Below are 15,578 nucleotides of genomic sequence, written 5' to 3'. Positions count from 1 at the left end.
AATCACAACAAGGTTATTTTATTCATCGCGAGCTTCACACCATCACTATATAGAACAACACAAGTCTCTGCACTGGCAGGTATAATGTATATGATTGGTATCATTACTCGGCCCATTTGAGGTAAGAGCATCGGTATTGGACACCTTAGATTACACTGGCAAACTGTATTTCGGGTGGTTCTCAGTGTATTCGATGGTCTCTTAGCTGGATCCTTCTAGCCCCTTTAGAAGATCCACAACAATTTGATGGGACTGTTTCTACAATATCCTGCCAGGTTAAGCGATGCATACTGCTCATATTTCAGGCAGGAAGAAAGGAGGTGAGGGGCCTAGAAACACAGTTTCCAAGAATAAAGTGCCACACAACTCCATAGCTTGCTACTCCTGACACACTCTTTGATCATAAAGATTGAGACTCCGGTGGCTGTGTCGCATCAACTTTAGTTGAGGCAAGAAACCGCCAGGGGAATAGCAGTTGCATATATTTCGCTTTGCTCAGTTCATCAACAGAATTAGCTCTCCATGCCTATTATGAATTAGAGATGAGCAGCAAGAATTAGATCATAGATGACATTGACTAGAAAAACGGAGCGCAACTGAACCCTGTGGGAAAAATCGGGACAGGGGTGTCTAGAGTGTGGTGGACTTAAGCGTTACCATCACCTCATAGGCCGTGTTTCTGTTTTCCTTTCATAAAAACCAAAATAGACAATGGAAAAAAAAAAATTATATTTTTCCCTAATGGAAATGAGACACTGATTTGGGGTTTAACTAGTGAAGTTTATCTTTAAATAAATTAATAGAAACAGTTATCTTTTGTGACTAGATTTTCTTCTATTTACTGCCTGCTGATTCAATTTAGGGCATATTGTTTCTTTCAACTTGAATAATCAAAACCATGTCACTGCTCATAGAACCTCCTATTTTTTTTAAAAAAAAAATTAAGGGTTGACTGATTCAGGTTTCAGTACTTTTTATCTTGTTTGGAAGAATTACCTTGACTTTCTTCTATCAAAATTTGCCCAAATCCATAGGTGATTACTCTAGGGCAACTATACAGTTCAGGAGGATCACGGAAAGACCTGTGGTCCTTATAAAAATCTTGAAGACCAGCCTGTCTCCGTGCTCAGTAACAATAAACTACACCAGATAGGTGTGCTGTGCTATGCCAGCGCTAAAGTCACTGAGCATGAAGGAAGGATGGAAGATTCCCCGGGTAGTCCTCGAGATATTCCAGAGAGTTTCCAAATGGATATCCACCACAAAACTGTCTGTCTGGAGAATTCCAGAAGAACTTCAATTTTGCCTTGATATTTATATGCGAAACCAAGGTCAACGAAAGTTGGAGGAGATACTAGAAAGGCAGTCTGAGGACTGACCCCAGACACCTGCAAATTATAGTTGCTACAACGAAAATGTAGCTAGGCTGCTGGGGTGGTTAGACACACAACACACTTCTCAGAGGCGAGACTTGAACTCCACTCCCACGGGCTACTGACCTGCAGAGCCTAGAAGCAGCTATGGAGAAAGTGGACACACTTGCATGACCTTCCATGTGACTGATAGCTATCAGCAGACACAAGAAGACTGACCAATGGTAGGAGAGGCAAGGCCTCTGCTTTAAAGCTCCTGTTGTGGGCCAGTTTAGAGTCTGTACTGCTCATTTTTAAGTAAGCAGTAGTTAGCATTTGAAAGTTAGTGGTTGAAAGTTACAGCTGCCCCTCTGAGAATCTGCGTCCTCTCCACTTCTTACCTTCTGTGTATCAAGGGGAGACCTGAAGTTAAGGGCAGAGTCTTCATTGTGCCTAGTTAGACCAACTGTAACAGGATGTATCACCGCAGCCACTTCTGAAGCACACAAAGGGCCTATCCCGATTGACTAGTGACTCTCAGACCTTAACTCTAACCTTACATAGAAGGACCTGTACCTACCCTGACTGTTTGCTGGGCCTTGATCTGGAGGAAGCTAGATGGCATGCAGATAAACCATTTGCTGAAAGCACTACCAACTGTCTGCCAGGAGTGCTAACCCTTGCAGATCAGAACTTGCTGCTTAAGACTTGAACACCCTATCAGGGACTCCTGTACAGATGATGATGGAGTCTCACTGCAGGGATAAACATTATAGTAGGAAATATGTTATCTATAAAAAAATGAGCAACATTATCCAGAGAAGGAAAGAAAATACGCTCTATTTTCTCAACAGGCTAATGGAGGCTTTCAGGAAGTTCACCAACATGGCTTCCTGATCTCTGTCATGACCAACATTGCCTTAGCCAGTCAGGCCCTGACATCCTTGGAAATGCAGACAGACCTTAGGTCCTAAAGACTCAGCTATCAGCCACTGCCTTGTTAGTGTTCAACAACCAAGATCTGAAAGACTCAGAGCAGCAGGACAAGGGAGACAGACCATAGGAACCACTGGATGGGCTCAGCTACAGGGACTCCTAGACGGGTCTCAGATAGACAAAAATAGAAGTGAGGACTAATTCAAATGCAAAGCCCTAGGCCACTGATGCACCAAACACCACCCACAGCCATAACCAATGAGTAAGAACCCAAAGGCATGACACTGGAAGGTGGATTTTCCCTCTTCCCAGAAAGGGAAAGGGCCAAGCCCTGACATTACCACCTTACAGAACTGAAAACAGGCACTAAAGACATAAAAGCAAAGATCACCTTATGGATTCCAAAGAAGTAATTTTGTTTCTTCTAAAAAATACACAGAGATAAAAATTTTTCTATTTTGTTTTACTAACTATACATTGATTTAATATGACTGTGTCATATGGATTCATAAGAATGTTTTACATGTAATTGTATGTCACTCTGTGTCTAAGAAAGTATGGGACAAATGCATACTGGCTTATAAACTCAGTATTCATAACTTCTTAAAATCTATTAAGATGGTATTACTGGTACTATTAAATGTGTTTTATAAATCTTTTAAATTCTACTTGTTTGTTAGAAACAACATTCATGGAGTCATAAAGTTTCATTAAGCTATAAAATTTAACATTTAACATTGTCTAGATTGACATTATAAGAATATGCTTCCAAAACAGATTTTAGAAAAAAAATTAAAAATTTATTTCAATTTTATAGTCAAAGTAATAAAATAAATGACACAAAACACTTCATTAATCAAAACACTACTAAATAATGTGCATTAAAAATTTTTATTAGATGAATTGCTATGGATTTTTTCTATATTTTTAACATAAAATAATACATGTAAGATTTTCAATTATGTAATTTAATTATGTGAGGCAGGCATTATGGGCACCTGAGTATAAAAATGTAAGATTTTTATGAACTTTCTGATATATGTAAAATGGTGGATGCGTGTGGAGGGTGTCTTAAAAATTCATGTTAAATTTTCTTTCACAATGAAATTACAGGGGATACAATCCCAACAAAGCAATAGCATTCAGAATTCTGGTCCACACAGCTGTACATAAGGGAGGAAGTGACTACGGTACTGTCTTAACAAAGAGAAATAACAAACGTCACATCCGTAGGATAATTTTTAAATTACAATTGTATCATTAAGAATGAGTCCTTGCCTGTCTGCCTATGTTCTCAGAAGAAAAAAAAAATCAAACCAAGGTAGTTTTCAAGTTTCTTGTCTAATTTTAAACTAAAGAAAAAGGTCTTTTAAAGCAAGTTGTTTAATGCCTGCTCAACCTATGTGGAGCTTTCTCAGCACAGGTCAGCTACTGTGCTTCTAAGACATAGATTTTTTTTTTAATGTATTTATGTAGTGTCACATCTTTGGTGTTGCCACGCTGCCTTCTCCATGTTTATGGTTACACCCAGAGACGAGGGCCGCCTTCAGTCTTCATGAGTGAAGCTTTTTTTGTAGAGCCCAGTCAACTCAGAGACTCAGAACTGCTCAAATTCTTGAAGAAGTGACTATTGGGTGCTCAACCTTAAATGGGACATCTATATCAACCCACACCAGGCTTAGGAGCATCATGGAGAAAGAGGCGGAAAAACTGTGAGAGCTGAGAATGGCAAGTGTGGAGGAGAGCTGTCTTCTGGACACGACATAGCTGTTGCGCTTGAGAACTCAGAGCATCTGTAGTCACCTGAACAAAAACCTGCATGAGATCAGAACAGTCAGTGATTCCAGCATGGATGGGGGGTATTTCACGAGGCTCTGCCTCTATCTGACCAGCTGTTGTCTAGGATGGCTGCTGGATGTAGGAGGGGTCATTCTTCTTTAGAGGTGTGGCTGTTGGTAGGGATGTCCATGTGCACATAGTGGGAGGCAGCAGAATCCCAGACATCCTAAATTAACTTTTAAGTTTGACTTTTGGAGTTTTGGATTCCCTGGGTTGGGGGGGGGGCGGTGAGGGAGAGAGAACCAAGAAGATCATGACAGTGCTCCAGATGGGGTGCAATTTTGAGAAATCCAGAGAAAGTAGGTGGTGTTAGAAATGGATATGATCAGGACTGGAGAGATGGCTCAGCTGTTAAGAGCACTGGCTGCTCTTCCAGAGGACCTGGGTTCAATTCTCACCACCCACATGGCAGTTCACAACTGTCTGTAACTCTAGCTCTAGAGGCCCCAACACCCATGGCAAAACACCAATGCACATAAAATAAAAATAAATAAATTTTTAAAAATGGATATGATCAAAATACACTGTATAAGGGCTAGAAATATGGGTCAGTAGTCAAGAACACTTGCTGATCTTCAAAGGACTGGAATTTGGTTCCTAGCATCCAAACTCAGTGCTCACAGCTACATGTAATTCCAGATCCAGGAGGTCCAATGCCCTCCATGGGTACCCACACACATGCACACACATACGTACACACACACAAAATACACAACACACACACATGCCTGTACGCATTAATAAAAATAAAAATGATACATTATATGTCTATGAATTTGTCAAAGAATAAACTAAAAATTTCTGAATTGTGCCATGTGTTTGAGGTACAGATTTTGGGTTAAGGATTGTTTAACACAATGGGAAAATGATCAGACCAATGGTTTAACTTAGAATGATAAGGCTAGATAAAACTATAAAATTTGTGCTTTTTAAATGTATCTTGATAGTCTACATGGGTTTATGTTTTTATCTGTTTGCATGGTACCAAACTCACTTATAGGTAAATATTCACAGAAATTAAAACAGTTAAGTTAGCCAGTGAGATCCTTGTGTAGCCTGAACGTTAAAACAAATAGTCTTGGCTCTGGCAGCTCAGTTAACCCGGGCCACCAGTTCCAATATTCCAATTAAAGAGATAGTAATTATGAGGAAATGAGGAGAAATGAAAACAGAGGACAAGAAGCACGTGTAATTGAACAGCTTTAGTCAATGTGCTACCCGACGAATTCAGTATTTCAGGTCTGTCTCGACAAGTGCTCTACAGAGGTCCTGTTGCTCAGGGGAATCAACTGGCTGGCAGGCCATGACTGCTTCTGCTCCAGCCTAGCCAACCCCCATGGGTAACTAACCATCGTATGTCCCGGGAGGTCTTGATGTTCCTGGAACCCAAGATGGCCACTCAGTCCATAATGGGTGGTACTTTTTGGGAAGATTCAGGAGGTGTGGCCTTGTTGAAGGATGTGTCATTGGAGGTGGGATTCGAGAGTTTAAAGACTGCCATCTCCAGTTTGCTGTCTGTGCTTCCTGCTTGCAGTTCAAGATGTGAGCGAGCCTCAGCTTCCTACCCCTGCCAGCACGCCTATGGCTTGGTGTCATGCTTCCCTGCCATATTGCACTCTTATCCCTGTGGTGGTAATCTAATTGTACTGAAATGTTATTTTGATTGTATGTTAATAAATAAAGTTGTCCGGGGGTCAGAGCTATTAGAGCCATAGACAGAGTGTGGCGGTGGTGGACATGCCTTTAATCCCATAGATCTCTGTGTGTTCAGGGATACAGCCAGCATTGGAGACATATGCCTTTAAGACCTAGGGGCTGTACATTCAGACAGTGACGAGGCAGTCATGTGTTTGGGTTTACAACCAATGAGAAGGCAGAACAACATACTATAAAAAAACGAACAGACAGGAAGTAGCCCTTTTTCAGGAAGCTAGGACACCACAGGCGGAAGGTGAGATTTTAGCTCTGAGCTCTGACCTCTCGGCTTTCTCTTTACATTTTTCTGTGTTTCTTATTTAATAAGACGGTTAGTTACATCAATATATCCCCCTGGGACAAGGAGCCCAAAATAAGTTCTTTCTTTTAAAATAGCCTTTGTCAAGGTGTTCTATCACAGCAACAGAGTAACAATTTGAAGGCAGATAACCCAGATTAGACAAAAATGCCAGGATCTGATCATACTTTCTCTTCACCTTGCAGGCCCAAATGAGAGATAAATCCTTTTAAATAACAAAGACCATTTCCAAGTGCCTCTTACAGGACTTGAATTCTTAATGCATCAGTTAACTCTAATTTGTTGGGAAGAGAAAATAGAAATGTAAACAGAGTTTCTCTGTCCCACCCCATCCCACAGCCACTTCCAAATAATCATTCAGAGGCTTATATTAATTATAAATGCTTGGCTGATGGCTCAGGTTTATTACTAACTAGCTCTCACATTTAAATTAAATTATATTAATCTATGCATCTCCATGTGGTCTGTGGCTTAATGGCTTGTCTCTGTCCCGACTCCACCCTTCTTCATCTCAGTCCTCAATTTGATTGTACCATCTAGCCTTATCCTGTCTCACCATTGGCCAAACAGCCTTATTATCACCAGTGAGAGCAACACACACATTCACAGTGTACAGAGGGACCATCCTTAGCACAGAAATGTTCTCCGTAAATTAACAGTTTTTTCTTTCTGTATAGTTGTTAGATATTTAATCTACAATGTCTATGTTTTATATGTTTCCGAAATATTTCTTATGTTCTCATTGGAATATAACATTTCATTTTTAAATGTTTTCTAAAGATTTTTTTTAAAAAAAGGACAGAAACATTGGGACAATTTCTATGAACAAGGTGCACTGCCACAGTCAATCAGTGGAGAGGGATATGACCAAACTAGGTCTTGAGAACTGTAATGTGGCTTTAATATTTTATATTAAGATCCTAGAATTTATATATCAAAAAATCAAGTAATGAATTACTTAGTAATTCTTTGTTTCTTATTATTGAACTAGCATGTCTTCTTTAAAGAATAGAATGAGTGGGGGAAATGCATAAGAGGCCAAAGAATCTCCTAGGATGGGTGCTGGGTGGGGATGGGGAATGGGATGTATACCAAACATAATACATCCTGCTCTTTCTGAGAAGCTGGAAGACTTGGGAAGCATTTACAGGGTAAGCTAAAAACCCTTAGGCAGTTGATCTTACACATCTGGCACTCAGCACAGCAGACACATGTGAATCAAAGTGACCTACAAACTGTGGAGGGCATGATCTCATAGAAACTACCAAGTCCCTTTTGTCCTGGGTGTTTTTGTCAGAAGTGGGGTGCATTTCAAATGCAGACTGTGAGCGCTCTCTGTTTTCATCTCTCATCAATTAACCTGGGGTTTAATTATTAGTGGAGAAATGGCTCTTCTTCAGAATACTGGGGTCTCTTTTCATCCTTTCAAGTCTGTTTTCTGCTTCCCAGTGCAGAACAAGAATTTGTCCTGAATTCCTGTCCCAGTTGGAAGAGCTTCAGCACCTCTGTGGCATGTGTCTCAAACCTGGCTGGTTATGTTTTCACGGGGATGCATGGCTTGTCCTGTTTTATAGCATGGTGCATTTACTCCCCATTGCTTCCTGCAGGGAACTCACAGTTTTTATGAGATCATTGATGTTCTCAGACTGAATTTAAACACACTAATGGAAAACAATAAAACAGTAACTTAAATCATTTTTTTTTTTTTTGAGACAGTGACTTGCTCTATACCCTAGCTGGACTGATACTTTCAATTTAGCACAGGATGTATTGGTACCTGTGATGTAGCACAGGCTGGACTGGTAGTCGCAATATAGCGCAGGCTGGCCTCGAACTCTCTGTAGTTCTCTGCATTGGCATTTGTATTATAGTAGTGTATCATTGCACCACGCTCTTTTCTATTGTTTTTCCTTTTAAAAGATTTTTGATTTTTTATTTCATATGTCTGAGTATTTGTGTGTATGTCTATGCCTGAGTTCTGGTGCCCAAGAAGGCCAGAAGAGGGTGTGGGATCCCCTGGAAATGGAGTTATAGATGTTTGTGAGCTGTCTCTTGGGTGCTGGGAACCTTTGGTCCTCTGCAAGATCAGCAAGTGTTCTTAAACACCACCTGAGCCATCCCTTCAGACAGAGATAGAGAGCACAAAATTTACTTAATAGTCATACATCAGAGTATATATATTATTGACTTATGTTAGCTTCAAGAAGGGTATAATGATTGGGTATGTTGTTGATAAGAAACGGACTATCTCACTAACTTTTAAGGAAGTAAGTCATTTGAGTGGATAATTCCTGTGATTAGATGGTTTATATACATAGAAGATTAGTAGCGAAATTTAGCCTAGGAGAATCCAGAGGTGAAGAGGCATGGCTGGGCTTTCCTTCCTAGAAACCTGGTGATTCAGCACCCACACGGATGGGCCACAACTGGTCTTTACCCAGTCAGGGCTCTCATGCACTCTCTTGGCTCTGCAGTCCACCAATTCAAAGTTGTGCAGGGAACAGGATTTGGCACCATTCATACATTGGAAACAAGCAGGGTCTCTCTAATGTAAACTCTGGCTGCCTGGAGACTCACTAGTAAATGAAACCTGGCTTTGAACTAAGAATCTTGACTCATGCGAATGAGAAAAATATAAGACTATGTAATGGAGGAACAAGATGTCATTATATCTTATTTAAGATTTATCACAATCCAAGTCAACACAGAGTATAGCGGACTGATATCATACAAAGAGCATGATTTGTATTTCTTGAGAAGAAGGGCATCGCCATGTGGTCATAGTTAAAGTATCTTATCTTCACTACGTATATAACTACATACAACTAATAACCAATAATCTAGTCTTGTGTATAGAGATATTCCAAACCGAGTGCAATTGTCATGTTACTCACATATAACTCAAGAGTATTCATTTTTGCACCTCTACATTCATTGACGGATGCGCAGAAGAGTTAGAGAGCAGATATATGACTATAGCTATATCACATATATGGAAAAGCATAAGAGGTATGCTGGGATGATGAGAGGTCATTGTCTCGGCCACTGATTGGCTTGCGACACGACCACTCTTAACTTAAAATATAACGAAAAATCACTGCTCCACTCAGAACTGGCAACTATACTCTGTCTATAACATACTCAGCGGTTTGTCATCACTAGTCTCAATACCTCTCAGAATCCATTAATCTATAAGTATTATAACCTCGCTCTATCATAGAGCTTTCGCCACAATAGTAGAACACATGTATGGGAGTGAGAGGATACCATTCATATTAGCTCTATATATAAGGCTTTGTACCACTAGATTCGCAAAGTAGTATATATAAGAGAGTAAGAATTATGCAGACAACTTTGGAGAGTTAAAAACATTAATTAGAACGCTACTCTAAGAGGTGAAGAGTACTGCCATTGAGAATATGACTGAATCGATAGCTCTACGAGAGTTCGACAGGGGAGGAGAACTATCCATGGTCATTAGAGACAGAACTAATACCAAAATGCAGGGAGTAAACTATGAATATTTTCTAGGACTAACCGATATTTAGATAGAAGTCTGCTAAAGAGGCAAATTGCTGATACCACTACTATCTTTCTGAAGAGCTCACGGACTATGTCTTCTGAGGAGTGTTCACGTAAATAGTGCGAGATAATTAGCTCTCTGCTCAGGAATCACTGCATTAAAGTAGGTATCAACTTCAGTGCTACCCCTATATCACCTAGGTATCATAGAGAGGTCCTTAGTCGTCACACTTCGGACAGCTTTCACCCGTTTAAAACTGATGGCTCCACTCTGTTTATACCTGTTAAACCCCACGCAAAGACCTCAAGATGGGTCAGCACGGTGCCTGTAGTAACATCATTCATACAACTCAGAGTGAGACGATGTCTAATCGTGTTCAATTCATAGCTATCGCATATCTATCATTAATCTACACTTTCTTATTAAAAACCTTATTAACATGATGAGTTGCATAGTAATCAGTGTGTGATAGGACACAATGAACAACCGTCAACAAACACACAACGAAGACAAATATACACGTTAAGCCACAACTACTGGACGAGATGACGACTTCGATATACATCGGACCGTCTAGGAGGAGACTAAAGTCTTGATAGCGTTCATATGCTACTGTAAGGATATCCTAGGGACCTGTAATTTACTTCTCTGATTTGTGGATAGTAGAGTTTTTGGTATAAGCATAGAAATAACACCTTCGTAAATGTTGTTTTTTCCAAAAGTGCCTTTCTGATTGGTTTTAATAAGAGCCTGAAGGCCATGTCAGTCTTCTGGCAGCATAGTTAATGGTTACTACTAGGTAGATACGTTAACTAGTGAGTATGAGAGTGCTTGTGAGAGAGAGGTGGAGTCACACAGCACCATAGAGATTGCAGGAAGAATAGAGCATGCCACTGGAGGAAGTAAAAGCCATTATGCGAGAGGTTGCACGATACATGAATTAGTAGGGAAGTTGATGTGATGTGCTATTCTCTATCCCCTAGTGGTGAGCCACCATCAAGGCTACCGGGTTACTCAAGATTTTGACAGCATAAAGAGTTACGTTTTCCTTCTTGCTGCATTTGGTGTATGCTCTATGTTTTTTGTTCGTGATTTAATAGGGTTCTTTATTGACATCTATGCGATCTATTTGGTAATGCTCCATGGTACGGCCAGCCTGTAGGTCTCTGGCCCACTCATTCTTTCTGAGTCTTGGTTCTGCTTTTGGTTTGCCTGGGTTGTTTTGGCTGCAACTGTCTGGCATGCATTGACTAGTCATTTCTCATACACGCAACTACTTCGAGAGAACTCGCATATCAAGAAAACTTTAGTGCACTCAACGACACACTTGTGTATTGTACCTACTAAGTTACGTTTTAGGGGACTAGTTATGACCTGAATAAACAGTAAGGATGAGTTTTTATCTAAGGCTAGATACGCATCTCCCAACCACATTAAAGCTTATTTAATGAGATGTTACGTTCTGTTGGCTTTTATGGTGGCTGCGTATTAAGAGGAAAGTAGGGACATAGACTCTATCTTGCTCTTGATCATCCATATCATGGTATTTTGCGGTGTACCACTTGAAGGACTTATGGACTGGGATGGTGATTAATATAATACCATATGGGTAAAGTTACAAGACTCGATTGCTGCATTCATTCTTGCATCGATCCTTACTCGATGCACATTTGGTGAGGAACAATTTATAACGAAATCACCTATTCACAACTTTATCTATGGTTATATTTCCGAACTTCTGTTCGCTCCGCTTTTTTGAAATCAGAGCGTTGAGGGTGCATCTGCATACCAGTTACCTCAGTGGGTTCTTTCATGCCATTATCCTGGTAGTAGTAGCACGAAGTTCAATATTGCGTTTGGAGAAAAAGCATAAACACTCATTTAGACGATACAGCATTACATTTGCCAATATTCAACCATATAGCATGCCACTAACACTTATCAAATGTTTATTGATATAGTGCAGATAACAACTGATCGCTCACCGATGTTGATAGACTCGTCCAAATAGATGACTGTTTCTAGTTCTCACATTTACACAGCGGCTGAATAAAATACCAACAACACGACATCAGCTTAACTCCTCATCAAGAAAAGTGATTTCTCATTGTGAAATCGAGGATTAACCTATTCATAAAACGTATGACATATAGTTGTAATCTAATGGTCACATCTCAGAACATTACTACCAACCTGCAAGTCTGGCAGAGCAATTTTCTATATTATCCTCATTCCGAGTCCTAAGTTTCTACCCTAACGCGAAGCTGGAGTTCCTGAAGACGGTAGCAAAAGACCTCTACAATGGTCTCATACAGACCTAATCAGTTGGATCTTGCGATTTCGTATTCTGTTATTAGCTACTGCTCTATTCGACTTATCCGCGGAACATCAGACTAAAAGGCAAAGGTAGACGCACCAGAGAGTGCACTCACTCTCCTGACACCTATAGGTCAGTTTACTACATAGATACTGTGTGTCTGCGCTAACTGAGAGTTTGGAGCTCTCCTGCGGTTCATCTCTTGGCTCCATACGAGCTCATCTGTATTTAAATGGCCTTAGGTGCAATATGTATACTTTCGAAATAATGTTATATAATGTTCATCTAGAATATATTACCAGTCACATCTGAATTCTTACTTTTGATCACGGACGGATTCAGCCAAGGATAACTTTGCTTCTTTAAATTCTTCACGAATACTAGTTTCGCAAAGCCTATATTCACACACCATATAAGATACGAGAGTTTCTCTCGCTATTTCCCAGCACGCTCTCCCACGCTCCCGCTCTCATCTTACTTCGCTCTTTCAATGTACCCCCACTACATTTTCGCCAGCCGATCGCCAATACATAGGGCGAGAAGATAGAAGACAGTCACAATTAGGAAGGATCAAATCCAATCGCACACACTATAATCGTGGCTAGACTGTAAAACAGGCCCTGCTGGTGTACTTCAGCCATTGTGTCTGTATGCTTTTAAGGTGCACATTATTTCTCCATATTCAAATAATGGTAAAAGGTTCCGGATAACTGCTATTAGTATAACACCGGTCATTAGAAATGCCAGCAGTAAATTAGAATACGGCGATCAGACATAAGAATCTACATCACACGCCACCAGAAAGCATTCCATCCCAAGAGAGATGTTGAAATGTACAACCACGACATTGCTCCATAGTTAGAATGAACTCTTCACGACGACTTCGAGAGCTAGCGAATCCGAACTACACAACTAGCGCTCATGGTATCGGTGGCCACACGATATGCATTAGAGCATTCTCCTTCTTAGCTTCCGAGTCCATATAAGGAGCCACACCTGCACGGGTGTATCCCTATGCACACAGTAAGATCCCTTTGGAAGTAGGGCACTTGCACACTTCTCCTGCGGTGTTAGAATCTCTCTTCTTGCATCACATTTCGCGATTTCGCATTTACTCTCAGGTAAAATGCCATTGATGAACCGGTATCTAGAGAAATGGCTACATTAGACGCTGAATCTTCACTCATAACTGCAGTGCCATGGTGATTGTCGAGTATGTTATGAAATATACTACCCATCTGATAAAGATCTGCACAGTCCAGCCTTTCGTTTCAAGTCACCCTCTCCACTATTCTCTACACGTTAGCCTACTTCCAAAAGTATAGGAGATTTGCCTGATTCTCTGGGAACTTTCTAAACAACCTGGTTTCTCTCGCGCTTAGCTGTATTGACGCTAGAAAGAAAGTATTCCAAGTAAGCCCAATCAGAGTCATTCGTGCACCTTCCTACAGGCTGTGGAATTAATTAAGAGAGGTATCTTAGCTAATCCTATATAGCTATCAACATCATTTCATGTACCGTATTCCAGCTTACTACATGCGCATCATCCCGTTTTGATATAATCTGATCGCCTATAATCTTTGGTCTTCTCTATTATTACCTTTTTTGCTTTTTGCGGGCACTTGTAGACTCTCTGCGCGCTTTTCTGGTGTGTGTAGTCTGTATTGCTCGAAGGATGCAGCGTGGCAGGGTCATAATTACACCACATGAAAAACACTCATCTTATTTTCCTCCAGTATCCCATCATCCACACACCCTAGAGTCTTGGACTAGATTGTAGTAGATATCTGCTCTTGGCCTTATCGAGAGCGTATGTTCATCGCATATGTGTACTCTGTTTAATGCTCAGCCTTTCTTCACCCAACTATCTTAATCAACAACGTAATAAATGGATAGTTTAGTTAACTAGGTAGAGTTGTGTAAGTAGGTTCTGAACTTTAAACACCAATCATAAGGAGTACGTTCTTATATATTACTATCAACTTTGGTCAGGCTAACGAGTAGCACACACCTCCGTAAGACCTATCGAGGAGATACATCGAAATGCTAGACTTCTTCTCTATTTCATAGCAGTCTCACGGCGAGAGCTCTCGATGAGAGCATCCATCTGATCTCCATGTCTCATCGTAGATACAGCCTTTCTCCACCATTTGCAAAGTAGCTCTCATAGCATAGTCACCTTAGTGATACGCTAATTGCTTAATCCCACGAATGCCACAGATCTTCTATAAAGTCGAATGGAGTGTCTTGAGGATAGAGTATAAAACATGTTAAGAATGAAGCAAAGCCAGAAAGGTATACGAAGCAATTGTACCTGTGATATATACCATATCACTAGAATACAAATGTAAGCCGACTTGGTACACAGACCGCGATGGGCCTGGTTGAGAACAATTTCAATCCTAACTGAGCGTTCATGGAGCCAGTACTACTTCCTATGTTTGAAGATTAATAACTGAACCACCGATTTCACTATAAGGACATCTTTTGCATGAACGCACTCTTAGAGAAAGCAATCACGCATCTATGACCATTCTCATAAGGCGTCGCCAAGAATCGAGGCCAGAATATGTCGCGTTCTCTGACTCTTCCCAACCTATGCCAGAAACGCAGAAGTCCAACGTTAACTGGCGCGGCCTTCATAGGGGAGGCTATTGCACTCTATTGCTTATAGAGATATCTTAAGCATCGTTGACTTAAGGATTCATGAGTAACCACATTTGTACCTATGTGTTTCTCTCGTGATCCTGCTCGAATCAGGATTGCTCAGAGGCAACTTCTCTCATATCCTGAGAGTGATTACTTTTGTTTTTGTTCCTATCCAAATTCGCTTTTTGTACAGACATAGAATTTTTCCATTGACGTGTCAGTCTACGTATGTAGTTTCGCGTCTGAAATGTTGCTTTTTTGTGCTGAAGGGTAGGAACTTGCCACTTTGTGTGCACTCGTGTACCCAAGGCTTCTCCTTCAGTCGTAGAATATCTCGATTTCTTTGTGAGCTTTTGAGGGTTGCCACTAGGTACTTGTGAATTTGCACTCTATTGGCTCTGCTCTAGAGTTTTTCTCAGGGCTTCCACAGCAACCTTGGGGAAGGAGAGGAGCTTGGTTGTAAGAAAGACCCCTTCCGAAAAAGTATCTCGGACCTCACTGTTATATAATGTACCCTTACACATGCCATTATCAGTGTTTCTCCACCGCGCAGACATTTTACTAGCTATGAAAAATATAGTTATTTAGTGATCTCCAGATAACTCTTCATAGCCATCCAGTAATCTATCAGCATGATTACACTCATTATATGATATTATTGAATTTTATTATACAGATATTTGGCTTTACTACATGTAGTCTCATGCATAATTATCAGGCAGATAGTAATAGTAATGCAGAGAGGAGCCGGAGAGGAGAAAGATAATGGTGTCAATCAGATTATCATACAAAAGGAACACAAGTAAGCGAGAAATAAGACTAGAGGACATCCTCTTGAGACACACTGTGAGAGCTTATAGGGATGAGTGTGAACATACGAGGGACTCGGCCAATGTCATGTGAGAACGTAGTGTCTACTGCAAATGTCTAGGGTAAGAAGGCGCTATG

The sequence above is a fragment of the Peromyscus leucopus genome, chromosome 4 (assembly GCF_004664715.2).
Source record: "Peromyscus leucopus breed LL Stock chromosome 4, UCI_PerLeu_2.1, whole genome shotgun sequence".
Taxonomy (NCBI): Eukaryota; Metazoa; Chordata; class Mammalia; order Rodentia; family Cricetidae; genus Peromyscus; species Peromyscus leucopus.
Note: the sequence above shows the minus strand (reverse complement) of the source record.